Below are 16,045 nucleotides of genomic sequence, written 5' to 3'. Positions count from 1 at the left end.
CTCTTGGCAAACCACCTTAGCTGAAACATCCATAAAAATACTTCATAGGACCTACATGGTTCCAGCTAGACTACACCGCATATACCCTGAAGTTTCTCCCAGATGCTTCCGTGGTTGCACTACTGAAGGTACTATGTTACACATATGGTGGACTTGTCCACTAGTTAGGGGCTTCTGGGGAAGAGTCTGCTCCCTTGTGTCGGCAATATTGGGGTGCTGGTGTCCCGCCTCTTTGCCTCCTAGGTGACAAACCTTCCTGGTTAACGTTTGCTAAATTTAAGCTATCACAATTCATTCTTTTGGCTGCAAGAATTCATATAGCCTTTAAATGGTGCTCGGCCTCACTTAGTTTTTAGGCTGTAATAGATAAAATCAATAATATACTTTTATTTGAACGGCTTAACGCCATACGTACTGACACTTACGCAGCCTTTGAGAAGCTCTGGCGGCCCTGGCTATCCTCCTCTCATTCTACTGATCTCTTCTACTGTATTACTTTATAGCACACCCCCACTGTCACATTGTCATTTTAGGGTACGCTTTCAAGGAAATTAATTGATGACTTGCATTCTCCATTGTACTTCAGTGTTTATTTATCTGTATCATTTTTGAAATGTTATTGAAATTTTTCCTTTACTTATTTATGTTCTTGTCCATGTTTTTGTTTTTCTCTTTTTTTTTTTGTTTCATATAATGACAAATGTACTTTCTGAGGCTACTTTCACACTAGCGTTCGATCGGATCCGTTCTGAACGGATCCGATCATATTAATGCAGACGGAGGCTCCGTTCAGAACGGATCCGTCTGCATTAAAATGGCAAAAAAAAGCTAAGTGTGAAAATAGCCTCGGACGGATCCGTCCAGACTTTCAATGTAAAGTCAATGGGGGACGGATCCGCTTGAAGATTGAGCCATATTGTGGCATCTTCAAACGGATCCGTCCCCATTGACTTACATTGTAAGTCTGGACGGATCCGCACGCCTCCGCACGGCCAGGCGGACACCCGAACGCTGCAAGCAGCGTTCAGCTGTCCGCCTGTCCGTGCGGAGGCGAGCGGAGCGGAGGCTGAACGCCGCCAGACTGATGCAGTCTGAGCGGATCCGCATCCATTCAGACTGCATCAGGGCTGGACGGAGGCGTTCGGGTCCGCTCGTGAGCCCCTTCAAACGGAGCTCACGAGCGGACAGCCGAACGCTAGTGTGAAAGCAGCCTTACTCAGTTATTTACTTTCTGATGCTAAAACCCAAATAAATTACTTTTGAAACTAAAATGGCTTCCACAGACAAAATGGCTCTCATGTCTGGCTAGAGCTTCTGTTTATCTCAAGCAAGCAGCTTTAAGCAAAGACTAACAGCTTCACCCATCTGGAAGAAAATAGCGTGGCAGAAAATAGATATATGTATCTATGCAGTGTTTTGGGCCAATAGCAAAGATATACGCCACCCTACATCCCCCTTCTTCCTGTTCTATATTTGCTGCCCTATTATTGTAGAAATGTTAATAGTTGTAATCAGCTCGCATCAAAGTTTGTGTAAGGAAAAAGGTAAATCCCCTTTCCCTCAGCCGCAGTCAGAGACAGACCCAGGTGCTACCATCTTGATTGAATTCTTGCTGAGCACTCCAAACTGTTGTAGAAATATTAATAGTTGTAATCAGCTCGCATCAAAGTTTGTGTTAGGTAAAAGGTAAATCCCCTTTCCCTCAGCCGCAGTCAGAGACAGACCCAGGTGCTACCATCTTGACTGAATTCTTGCTGAGCACCTCCCCCCACCCTGCTCAGTCTGTCTTTTATTTACTAACATAAGGTATAAAAGGGGCTGGCCCAAGACAAGGAAATGACATACAGGAAGTGATGACATGTCAAAGGACAGGGAGGGGCAATCAATGTGGCTGGAATGCACACACCCCATCCCTGTATAAGGAAGGATGAGCACAGATGATGGAAAACAGAACGTCAATCTTGACACGTAGCTTTTTTCTTCGGGAGGTGACTTAGGAGGTGGCGTTTCACGTTGGTCGCCGGCTGGTTTGGGATCCTCTGCATCTGGTCCATGGTTTGGTCTTCAGGGCATCTTGTCTGTTCGGGCTTCGGTAACTCAGTCGATTAGACATCAGGAACATCTCACTCCAGCGTATAGAAGGAATGGAAACAAAAAAACATAAGTATATGTCCTATTTCCTTTCGCCCGGATCCAATGGAAAACCAGTGAGCCCCAAGACCTCCCAAAGCTTTAAAAAGGATTCTGACCCTCACTAGTCATAGCTCCGCCTCTGTCCTGCTCCTGTCAGTATGGGCCTGACCCTTGTCAATGGTGTCTGCTAGCCAGGCATAACCATATAACTTCCTCACAACTGGAGGATCCCACATCTACGGGTCGCCTAGCTGCCCGGACACCCATACAGGATTAAAAAGCGAGGAGCAGGATCCAGAGCTAATATTCATATTACCCTTTAGGAATGTATCGTTATGTGCTATCAACAAATGCCTCCTTGTAACAAATAAACAAAAGTGATACTCTGCATAGGGGCATACCTGATGGAATAAAAGGGTTACAGCGGAACATTCAGGCCATGGATCGGACGTGATTTTTACCTTCTTTGCAAAAATCTGACCCAAGTACCAGCAAAGAAAAGGCAGTTGTGATGGTTTAGAAATTGATTGACATTTGAGAGGTTAAAAAGTTTGAAGATCGTTGTTTTCTGCACCACTTTCCCCCCTACTTATCGTCCTTAAAACCAGGATGACGAGAAGCTGGATTAAACATGGTGCATCGTCTCAAGGTTAGATGGAGAGATGACGGAGGGATGAGAGAAAGAGAAAAGCGCTTCTCTGGGACTCTGCAGTCTTAGCGGGACGGGAGTACATGACAGTTTTAGTTTGCACTGTCTGGGACTTTTGAATGCCCTGTTGCTGGAGATCGATGGATTCGTGCAGCCACAGTTCTGCTTACTGGAGGGAACCATGGCATTGGAGTCTAGTGGGGAATTTACGGACAAACTTTTCCCCAATCCAGACCTCAAAGGTCCCTTCTTTGGGGATGGTCCACTCTGAACCTACAGTCCCTTGGTGCCAATCTTTGAGAGGCTTAACAACTCCTCCTCCATAGATGGATTTCATGTACTGCTTGGCTGTTCTATAGTCAGAAGTGGTACCCTTCTGTTCCCTAAATTTCCCTAAACCCATGCTCGAGCATACAGTTTCTCACGACCTACGCAAGGAATTTTCCCGCGACCTACGCAAGGAATTGTCCCGCGACCTACGCTAGGACTGCCCTGCGACACACGCTGGATGGCTGTTACTCCCCTTCGTTCGCCTCTGAGTTGCCCTAGGGTTTCTGGCACCGACACACGGACTCCGTTCACCCTAGTTAGACCTCAGGTAAAAAAAGTAATCAGTGTGAGGAAAAGGGCTCTCGCCGACACACGGCGGCCCTCTGAGTCTCCTAATGAGATATAGCAGCCTCGGTTTTGGCTCTGAATAGTGACCTGACCACAGGATAGGGCTTCCAATTGACCTGGAGTGGAAAAAGGGGTGCACAGAGAACACACAGTACCTTCTGTGGGGACGAGGGGTGCACAGAGAACACACAGTACCTTCTGTGGGGACGAGAAGTGCACAGGAAATAAACACACAGTACTCCTGTGGGGAATGGGGTTAATCACACAGATATTGGTATGCCCAGGTGATATATATCACCTTGTCTCCTTAAAAAAAAGCTCATCAACTCACTTTCCTTTGCCAATATGATTCTATATAGTCAAGCTGAACAGCACACGAAGCCCTTTTTGCAGTGACTGATCAAAAACCTCTCACTCAGCAGAAACCCTTGAATTCAGACAGTAGTTCCCACACAATATAATGAGACCCCCAGTACTCCTAACCAATGCTACAGAGTAAAAAGAGGGAGCGAGAGAGAAGCGCCAAAATATAAAAAGGAAAAAATTAATGATAGACTAAAAATAAAAATGGGTTGATAAATAAGGAAAACTGAAAGAAACTTCAATAAAAACCTAAAAAATAAAAATGGATTAGTAGAAGAAGACCTGTAAATAGGAGAGAAAAACAAACAACATAGAATACTTCAGTTACAGACAGTCTTGTTACATACATTGAGATTCAGTAAAAAGTAAATTTTAACTTAAAACCCAAAACTCATACAAAAACTAAAACCTTAGGAACACATACAATTGTATAGGACTGAATTAACAAATCAATGTCTTGGAGGGTTCCCCTGAAACCGTACAGGAGAATTTCTACCCAGCCAGTCATTGAAATGTTAATTTGCCCAGCCCCCAACATCTTCAGATTCATTTTACCAGAGAAGCAGGATTTAACATCACAAGGTCCCAAAACCGGTTTCTTTCCTAGGGAGAGGGATTCTATTCCTTAAGAGTTAAAATGGTTTAATTCCAAGAACCGATCTCTTTCCTCTCTGAGCTTCACATTTTCACATTTTAACCGTTCATATTGTGATTTAAAATCGGCTTAATTGATAAATGACCTTGGCTGTCCCTGGGTTCTCTGCCTTTGCAAAGAAGCATGTCTGGGACCATTACCCCACCTTGCTGAATAAACCACTTTACTTCTAGGTGTGGTTCTGGGGTACTTAACAAACCTGTGTCTGTTGCCATTAGCAACGTCACAATATTGTGCAATGTGCCCGTATTCCCTGCATGCGAAACAAAGAATAGCTCGCCTCCCTGCACAATAAATGGCTATTTGACTTGGCGCACAACATTAACCATCCTAGCATGACTAGATCCCACACTACTATCTGTATTGAGTTCACTTACCACGGACTCATCTGAGGAATCTTCTGGCCTTGTGTTAATACGTCCAACTCCAGGGTAAGACACATTGTCCATATCCATTCCTAAGTTGGTTCCACTATCTGAACCACAGTCCTCAGACTTCTCCATGCTTACAGCCCATACATTGCCTCTAACCCCAGACACATTACTCTCCAACGGTTGTTTCAATAACTCTGGCAATTCCCTTACAGCACCCTGTGCGTGCATCAGGCTTTTAGATAAATTTTCATTTTCCTTGCACAGCCGGGTATTACACCTCACAGTACATTCATAATTAGCACTAGCTTCAGCTGCCTGCTGGACAAGAGTTCTCAATTTAACAATTTCCACTTTTAAATCTTCCACTTCTCCTTCAAAACTCAGCTTCAGCCTACAAGACTCCTGATATTTATCCGCTATCCACCCAGCAGCAAAAATCAGAGCATACTTGCCTTTCCTTTTGCGCCATTTTCTTGTACCGATCAGGTTTGCTACACAATTCTGAGCCTGCAGCCATGGATCAGTAGATCCCTGCATAGCCTTAGGAATGGCTGCTGTGTCCTTCAACATTGCTACTTCTTTAAAAATACTTTCCATTGCACAAAAAAAAAAACACCACAATGATTGCTACATAAAACAAAACACTAGTACCAATTTCTAGGAGTTGTCCCAATACTTTTGGCACAGAACCTTTCTACACTGTAGTACCCGTATTAATTATGCCAAACAAGTCTACAATTCAGTGTAACAGCCACAGATATACAAACATTAAGCAGAATCATCAACTATAGGACGATTTCACCACTAAACTGCCACTAATGTTCACACAATGATTCCTGTATCAGACTGGTCACTGCGCTATACCATAACCGAACACTCAACTGATATCCATCACAAAACTTATCAACACAAAATAAAACTGTACATAGAAAGGTTACAAAAAGACAAGATAACTATTCTGGACAAAACTAACATTTCAGGCAAAAACAATCAAATCGCTTTCCATAGCAAACTAACTAAGATTGCCGACAAACTTAAAGATGGCCGACAAGCATGGTCATAAAGATGGCCGACAAGCACATGGTCGTCATACAAAGGAAATCAAGATAGTGTCTACAATATCCAGCAATAAAAACTGTTTCTATATTTCCTGTTCCCTACCCCCGAAACCAGAGCAAAACCTCCACTCTGTGGGTGATTTACAGCTTAACAATATAAAAATACTCTCTAAATGCTGTGTTCTAATGTACAAACACTAAAACCAATTGCTGCCTCTATAAACCTCTATAAAATCGCCTCTTACAAAATCACAGTAACACAAAAGTTAAGAAGTTACAAAAAAACACAATACCCTGTACTGCTCAGCACACACATCACAATCTCTGAACAATCAACTCAGATCCACCAAAAACGACATAACGGGAAAACTCCTAACTTATCCTTACACCCCTTGACATAGCAGACAACAACCACATACACCAAAAGTTTCTTTAAATAGATTTTTTTCTAATACCAGCAGATTGGAGTACACAGATTTCAGTTCACAAAGAGCTAAACTTTCTCAAAAATGAGAGTAAGGAAAAGGATATTACCTTATGCTGGCCTTTTTTGCTTTTTGAAAATTAAACTGTGTCTCCTTTAAGTTCTGCTGATAACGGGGGAAAAAATTATCTCCTTACTGAGCTCGCCAAACTGTTGTAGAAATATTAATAGTTGTAATCAGCTTGCATCAAAGTTTGTGTAAGGAAAAAGGTAAAACCCCCTTCCATCAACCGCAGTCAGAGACAGACCCAGACTTGATTGAATTCTTGATTGAATTCTTGCTGAGCACCTCCCCCCGCCCTGCTCAGTCTGAGTCTTTTATTTACTAACAAAAGGTGTAAAAGGGGTTGGCCCAAGATAAGGATATGACATACAGGAAGTGATGACATGTCAAAGGACAGGGAGGGGCAATCAATGTGGCTGGAATGCACACACCCCATCCCTGTATAAGGAAGGATGACCACTGGTCCCGATTCAGTCAAAGTGCCCTCTGCTAGAACGCTCTTTGGCTAAATCCGACACAGGGAGACAGATGACAATCTATAAAAACACACACACATCCTAAGATAAAATGTCCACATAATAAAATTTCCACAACACTATATAATGTCAGCTGTTCCACAATAAAATTGAGAAGTTACTTTGACCATACCTGAGTCAGTGTGATTTCTTCTGTGCATGCACATATACCGGAAATACCATTCTAATTTGGAACAACAGAGCAAACCCTAATTACCCTGTTTAGGGGTGACTTTAACAATTTTGGCGCCCAACGTGGGTCCAGAAAGAATCTAATATCAGCCTCCCGTAACACCGGTAGCCGACCTAAAACAAACCCAGGAATTTGACGAACGCATGGGAGGAGGGGAACCGCTGTCCAATAAAGAATGTAAGAAAACTTGTTTATCTTGCCTACCTGTAAGTTGCATTGTTTTCATCACGTGGATTGGATTGAGTCTGCTGGACGATGTTATATCTTGGTTGACTCGGCTGATGTTGACATTTCTGACTCCTAGAACCTCGGTATGAGAAGTGAGGAGAGGATTGATCTGTTGTGAAATTATATGTAACGTTGTGTAGTCTGTGTAGTGTACTCCTGACTTGAGAAAGTGATAACATAACTTCCTGATGAGAACAGGGAGTGCTGACTTGGTAGACCAGACGTGGAGAGCCGGTCAGGCACTGAGAGATAGGATCACTAAGAAAGACCGGCTGATCTGATATCAGAGAGAGGTGCGGAGGAACCCCGTTGTATGGAGGTAGAAAATATCCGCCTGATTTGGAATTGGAAAGAGGTATGGAGTATAGTGGATACAAGACTTAGCAGACTGGACGCGAAGAGCCAGTCTTTAACACGGTCTCACCAGAGAAAGGTAGACTTGTTTCTCAGTCAGAGGGAGGGGGAAGTCGCGTGAGTCTGTGAGTTTGTTTGGTTTGGTTTGTCTGAACAATAGTGAGATGGGACAGTGAATATATGGCTCCCCATTTAGTAGCCTGTGAAGAAGGAAACAAGTATGTGAAGAATTACAAGACGCTAATGAAAATTGCAGGATGTGATGCAAATGGAGAACTAAATGTTGAACTGTGGAAACGTGTTTTGAGACAGTGTAAAGGAAATTTGATGGATGAAGGATTATTGAGTGCTGCACAGGCTTGGCAGCCGACTGCAAATTGAATAAGGGCTACAAGGGGGGCAGAAAGATGGGATGAAGATCAGAAAGTGTATCTGTACACGGGGGGGGGGGGGGTGGTGAGCATCCACCCTACAATGTCGCAGATAAATCTGTCCTGGCTGTCCAACGCCCTCATAGGCCACCGCCCACCACTGAAATGGAGGGGGCCAGGGGAGAGACCTGTAAGGTCTGTGGACAACAAAACCCAGACTCCCGTGATACTTGTCTTGCTTGTAGTGCCCCCCGACCCCACACCCTCAAAAGTGGTAGGACCACTGTGACAATGCAGCCCCGACCTATAGATACCCACATCCCAGTACAATCGGTCCTCTACCCAGCCCCCATCACAAAGTGGCGAACAGAGCACTCCGAGCTGCCACGACCCTCCTCTGATAACATTTGAGGAGACCACACAGCCCTGTGAAAACTCAGACTGGGGGGAAAATGTTAAAGCCCATAACCCCCCTGTATCCCATGTTAAACCAGACGGCACTGATTACGTGCCAGGGAGGCTGATCACCCACCCTGTTGCACCCCTCCCTGTGCCCATTATGATGAGGAGGAATAGAAACATGCAGAGGGAGGAGGAATTGAAACCTTCTATGGATTCAGACTCTGAAGACAACCCTCCCTCCTGACACACAGCGTAAAGGAGCAGAAGGAGGGGAGGGAGAAGCTGACAGAGCACGAAGTGCAGAATGGGAGAGAGATAGAATGATGGACAGGTTAGCTGGACAAGTAGCTATCCTGGCTAGACAAGTCCAGACTCCCAGGTCTCCCCCTGAAATGAACCAGCAGGGGTGATATGTGACTTTTAACCCTACGCAAGCTACTAATCTGGTGAGCTCACTCCCCAACCCTGAACAATATTCCATGTCCTTCTATAGGGCATTAGAACAAATCAGAAAAACACACTCTTCCACATGGACAGATCTGTCCGTAATTACTCAAATTAAGTGCTATATATTTGTTTTTTAGAAATTCATAATATTCTAAAACAAGAATATATAGCAATATAGCGAATATTCGAAAAAAAACCTAATATAGAGCAATTTAGCCAATATATATATATTTTTTTATAGTTGTCATTTTTTTCCAATCTGAACTTCAGATGAAAACAAAATTACAACTATTAGACAAAGAAGATTATAGCACTATATTAGCTGAATTGCTCTAAGTAGTAAGAGGGTATATGTTTCGTCAAACTGCAAAGTGACAGGTACCACGCTTCCTTTTATACAGATACACCCGCCCCCTTTTATATTGTTTGATATTAAATTTATAGTGCTTGCTATTAAAATTTATATTGTTTGATATTAAATTTATAGTGCTTGCTATTAAAATGTATATTGTTTGATATTAAATTTATAGTATTTGATATTAAAATTTATATTGTCTTGTATCTTGTATTTGTCTGTTTTGATACCTTATAGTCTTAGAATTTTTATATACAAACTGCATAAAGTTGCCAGGAAATATTTCATTTGTGGGTGATAAACCATAACTATCAAAAAAAAATAGATATATCATTCGGGTATAATATAATTAAAATCCAATGCTTCCCCCGCTGATACGAATTATCCGTATTTACAATGTATGCCACGAGCCTGTCGATGATTTTACCCCCCGGTAATAAATCGCATGGGAATACACCTTTAAATATGCGCCTGGCATTAATATCAGCTTTAATAACACATGCAATTTCCTAATTATTCATGTTTATTGAAAATCATATAATACCTCCCGCCGATTATTTGTTTCAATAATATTTTCATGAACTGAATATACAATCATGTTAATTGTGTTCGCAATCGGTTCGGCAAATCTAATTTTAGCTCTCAGATTGCCAGTTTTTACTAGAGAGAAATGACCGCCAGGCTCTTGATCCGGCGATAAATCAAAAGCGAACAAAGTGTAACCGTTCAAAAACTCGTGCCGATCGATGGATAAAGCATTGTCGGCCTTGTGTTTCCCCGAAATATGTACTAGTGACATATATTCACGAACGGCTGATTCGTCTTGGAAGTTAGGTTGAAAAGATTTTGCCGCTTTCTGTTGACCATCCAAATATAAGGTGGCATAATTCACATTATAGTGGTTGAAGCACAAAGGATTTTTTTGGTAACTCCCGGAAAATGATTCGTTATCCACAAACGCTAGTATTACTGTTTTTGGTAGGTTTCCGAGGAAAAGATTCTTGTGGTTACATATGCGAGTACCGGCGGGTACGCTATACACTTTAAGCGACGCCCGATCGATCGAGTACTTTCCGTTAGCTGTTAACAGAGCGCGACTGTGACCGATTCTTACAGCGGGCGATACTTGTACTCTTTTGACAAACAGGGAAGTGTGCTGTATTTGGACTTTAAAATGGGGCACCTCGGCCGACATAAGGCAGAAAGTGTCTTTGTTTCTGGTCAATTTTATCTTTAGATCTAAATTGTTCAGTATTAGGGTCCATTCACACGTCCGTTTTGGTGTTCCGCATCCGTTCCGATTAAAAACGGAACGTTATGCGGATCCATTCATTTTCAATGGAATCCGCAAATAATCGGACAGCACCCATGGTGCTCTCCGATTCCGTGATTCCGTTCCGTTCCGTGGGTTCCGTTATTCGGATCCTGGAAAAAAATATACCCTGTCCTACTATTTGTCAGATTTTGCGTTCCGTCATCCCATTCTAGTCAATGGATCCACAAAAAGTGCACAGGTCAAGCTTGGAGTCTTGACCAAAAATCCCAAATTGAATGAGTTAAATGACCTGATCCATTACTGGGGATCAAAGGGATTAAAACTTAACATTTAATGGTAATAAATTAGAAAAAATGGCACAAAAAAGGATACACAGAAATAATATAGACAAGCCCGAATGGGCCAAACACAATTGCACGAATGAGCACCAGTGTCAATAATAGAACGTTCTCACCCGGGTGGTTGATGGACGGACCGATCTGTGTAGATGGAACCTGGGTGGTGATGTCACAGGCAAGGAGTCCGGTTCAAGACGGGTGCTGGTTACTGGAGCGCGTGCATTAAGGATGGTACCAAAGGTGCTAGACGGTAGGCAGAGTCGGGAATGAATAGTCCCTATTGTGTCCCTGGTGGGGGGGGAGGGGCTAGTCGACCCTACCTACCTACCTATACGGAGTACTTGCTCCGCAAGGAGCGACCCCGTCCGGATACCTAACCCTGGTACGGGCCGGTGTCCCTAATAAGCCCTAACAATGTCCCGACGTGTCACGTTTCCGTTTAGACAAACTCATCAGGGGACGTCAAAAATACAGGGTGACAGGCACTTTGTGCCTGAAAAGCGAACAATGCTGGTGGCTAGACCTGAAACAGAGACTAGCCGCAGATGTGGGAGCTAGATCAGTAAAACAGAAAGATAGCTGTTAAATACTGCAGAAAGGTCCAGTGGGGCCTATTCGGACTCCGAGTACAGTGGCCAGGCCAGTGGGACCGGACCACAAAAAATCCTACAAACAGGACCACGGGTGCTGGCTAACCAGTGGGCTGTCCAGGCACATAAACAGGAACGCCAAAAAGCGTGGTGCGGTCACTGTGGGGCCCAAGTCAAGGGGTATGAGATCAGGGGCTTATCTCATACCCCTAGTTGTTGTAATACTACTACTCCCAGCATGGCCTTCTGTAAGCTGTTAGCTGTGGGGTATGCGGCAATGATGGGAGTAGTAGTTTTGCAAAAGCTGGAGGAACACAGGTTGTGCATCCATGGTTTAGATTTTATTGTACAAGGCCTAGTCTTTTTAGCTTTGCAAACTTTGGTGTTTCCTTTTGTGCAATGCAACCTGAGGTTGCATAGCAACCGTGGTTTAAACTATTTGCAAAGCCATTAACTCCTTCATATTGCATACATCTTTATTTTTGGGCAAAAAATTTATGGTTAATATAGTCACTTTTCAGGATTTATATAGAATGATGTGTGTGATAGGATTGGTTAATGCTGGCCAACATGCAGCTATCCTGCAGATGAAAAACTACTAGTCCTAGCATGGCCTTCTGTAGGCTGATAGCTGTGGGGTATCCGGCAATGATGGGAGTAGTAGTTTCTTACCATCAGGATAGCCACAGGTTGGACATATGTAGTGTAGGCGCTGATAGGGTCATATGGATTTTGTTATTTATTCAGATGGCTCATGGATGCATTTGTCCAAAATTGGTTTTTAATTGATTGTGTTAGCTGCAAGGATTATGCTAGTTTCTTTTTACATTATTATAAAAAAAATTATCTTTATTTTTTAAAACAGTAAAAGACTTAAAAAAAACGCTGGTACTCATGCCGGGACCAATACCGGCGCGAACAAAATCTGAAGGCTCGTAGTGGCGATGGCTCCTTAAAAAAAAAACATATTTGTATACTCGGCAACTGGAATTTTTGAAACCGATTATGGAATTAAGGAGGTAAGAGTTGTTAATTTAAAATATATATCCAATGTAATAAAATTTCAGTGTGATAGCGCTGTGTCCGTGTGTGTGTACCCAGTTTTGCACTGGTCATGCATGACCGACGACCTAGACGGATATAGCGCTTCAGACAGGACTTGTTCCTACGATTATTATATTTTTTTTTTACTTTATAGAACTGTTGATAATCTGTCCACGGAATCAACGCAAAATCCGGATGCAACAGGGAATATTTCCCAAGAGGCCTCCCAGGCACCACATGAAGATTCAAGAGAAGAAATTCCCGAAATTCGTTCAGAACCAATTATTACTTCTTCTCAGGAATGAATGCAAATGTGGATACTGCTCCTGTGCAAGAGCAACCTGTTCGCCCTTCCTCAGGCAGACGATGGCGCAGACACGCGGCCAATTCTGATTTAGAAGTTAGGAACTTGATTGATTCTCGGGTTCTACAATTTCTAAATCAGAATCGGTCGGACAGTTTAGAAGAACGAACCATAAGAAGTCTGGCCTCAAGTCTTTCTCGTGTGCCTGAGGAACGGCAAACGCGTTGTCTCTCCTCACTGTGCTTATTAATTGATTTATATCGGCACAGTGAACCATTTGAAATTGTTCATCGCATGGAGCTGCTACGAGATCAGCAACTAAACATAGAAATGCCTGTTTACAGGCTAAATAGGCCACAACCTCCAGTGATACATACCCCGGGCCCCTTTACCAGGGAATTATTTGACATTTACAATTTTGGTTTCTACAAAAAAACTTTATATTTCATGTTTTTTTTTATTACATTTAAAGAGGACCTTTCACTAGTATACAAACTAAAAACTAACTATACCTGTGGGCAGAGCGGCGCCCAGGGGTCCCCCTGCACTTACTAGTATGCCTGGCTATGAGCTGTGCGCTGCAATTGGCCAGCACTGCAGCAAGGAACACGCCTCCTACAAAAAAATCAGTCCAGTACAACAGACGGAGCTGAGACACCGGAGCCTATACCGGGCGAACGGAGCGGCGCCCAGGCATACTAGTAAGTGCAGGGGGACCCCTGGGCGCCGCTCTGCCCACAGGTATAGTTCGTTTTTAGTTTGTACACTAGTGAAAGGTCCTCTTTAAATAATATATGGTTAAAATGTTAACTGTTAATTAAAAAAAAAATTCAATGATATTGGACATCTTTTTTAAAGAAAAAAATTTAAAATTCACAATGGAGTGTGCCGGACCCGTGTTCCTGCATGGGATCAATCTTTACAATCCATTTCTGAAGATAAATCTGGTGTTATATTTCTGCACTAGCCCCATTCACTTGTGCACAATTACATTATACAATGAATGGGGCTGGAGCAGAAAAGTAGCAGAACAGTTGTATAGATTCTGCACGGAATTGGCCAGCTGTTCCATCAACGGAACATGCTGATTATTTAAAAAAAAAATACATTTTATATTAATGAACTACTATTAGTGTAGGTCAATAACATAAAATAATTGTTCTATACTTACCTAGTATGCATAGAAGTTCATTCTTTGTGGATTGTGGGTCTGATTACATCATGTGTTGTTCAAATTCAGATATGAACCCAGACATATTCCATTTATAAATTATTGAATATGGGACATATTAGAGTTCAGCTCTGAACCTGGAAAACTTGAAATTTATGAAATGAGATGTAATTTAAAATGAGGTATTAGAAGGTATTTGCACCAAAAATTGTTTTTTTACAAAATACCTCAGCCCGCAAGCCCACGTCAAGGGTCCTCAATCTCTTGCGAGTCCCTAATCTAAACTAACAACAGGGGATCTAACTAAACTAATATTTTTAAAATTTGGGAAAAATTTAAACCAGATTCCAGCTGAAATCAACTTCTTCCACGGATGGCATCCACCTGCCACGATAATGCCCCCTCAGGGCTGCAGAAGTAGTCGGCATAGAGTTCCCGAACAGCTAGTCCAGCTGTTCCAGGTCGTCCAGGCCGGCTCAGGTCTAAACTGACAGGAGAAGTCATATTTAGGCCCAATTCTGCATCTGTGGAGGCATCATGGATCCTGGTGAAGTTGTGTAGTAGTACACAAGCCTGTATCACCAGGGTGGAATTCTCCGGATTCATCTGTATAGATGACAAGAATACTCTCCACTTAGTGGACAGTATTCCAAAAGCACACTCCACATACCGACGGGCGCGAGTCAAGCGATAGTTGAAGATGCGCTTCCTGTCATCTATATCGCTTCTAGGGAAGGGCCGCATCAGGTGGGGTGACAATGCGAATCCTTCGTCTGCCACGATCACAAATGGAGCCGGCGGACCTGCAGATCCGGGTAGTCTACTGGGCTCTGGCAGGGCAAGCTGGTTTGTCTGAAGCCGTTCACCCATTCTGGAAGCACTAAAGATGCGGCTGTCTGAAGTGCTCCCATAGGCCCCGATATCCACAATTACAAACCTGTAGTTACTGTCTGCAAGGGCCATCAGCACTACAGAAAAATATTGCTTGTAATTGAAGTACCGGGACCCTGAGTGAGGCGGCTTCTTCACACGGATATGCTTACCGTCCAGTGCCCCAATGCAGTTTGGAAACTGCGCAGATTGGTAAAATCCCTCGGCGATCCGTAGCCAATCTTCCGCCTTGGGGGTGGGCATCACCGCTTCTCTGAGACGCTGCCATATAACTTTACAGGTATGACAGACAATCCCAGAGATTGTAGAGATTCCTAGTAGAAACTCAAAGTGCAGAGAAGCGAATGAGTTCCCAGTAGCAAGGAATCTGAAAGAAAAAAATAATAATTAGTTTGCTAACAATCATTTGTAAAAATTCTTATTATATTAAATATTAGATATATTATTTTTAATAAGAAAAATACACTTACCTCAAGGTGACTATCAACCTTTGCTCTGGAGATATACAGCGCCGCATACTTGTGTCCTGGAAACTGAGGTCAGGGTGGAGAGAGACCAGAAGATGGTCAAAAGCCTCCATGGACATACGGCAGTAAGATTTGAACTTATAGGAGTCCTGTCGCAGGTCGTTAAATAATGTGTGGAATTTACCTTTCTGAAGTCTCTGAGCAATAATCGGATGTACCCAGTGTCGTCTCCTCTTTGTCCCCGGCTCTTCGTCCAACATAGCTGATTGCCGTCCGAATCGCCAAGAAATAAGCCAGTGAAGGAGTACATTATTCAAGTCTTCAGACATGACGATCGGTGAGAAAACTGTAGAAAACTAAGCTAGCAAGGCAGAGATTTCTAACACAGCTCCTACTACACCAATAGCACAATAAAATGGCACCTGTTCTAGAAGATGTCCACAGTTTTCATCCCTTTTTTTTTTTTTTGGTACCCTAGCAACATCTTTTCCTCCTCCTCTTTTTTGTTTTGAAAAAAAACCCCAAAAAACACGGAAACACGGAACGGATTCAGAAGCACTTTATTAAAAAAACGGAAGGTTGTACTGAAAAACGGATCCGCAAAAAACAGGAACGTTTATCTGGAAAGGTAAAAATACTGACGTGTGAATGGACCCTTAACTTCGGTTAATTAAATATATCGGCGTAAATGGGGCCCATTAATTCCACACTTCTAGAGCGGGCGGAATACTGTGCTCTCTTGCTGAAACCGACATTACGCC

Source organism: Bufo gargarizans, chromosome 3 (genome assembly GCF_014858855.1).
Source record: "Bufo gargarizans isolate SCDJY-AF-19 chromosome 3, ASM1485885v1, whole genome shotgun sequence".
Lineage (NCBI taxonomy): Eukaryota > Metazoa > Chordata > Amphibia > Anura > Bufonidae > Bufo > Bufo gargarizans.
Note: the sequence above shows the minus strand (reverse complement) of the source record.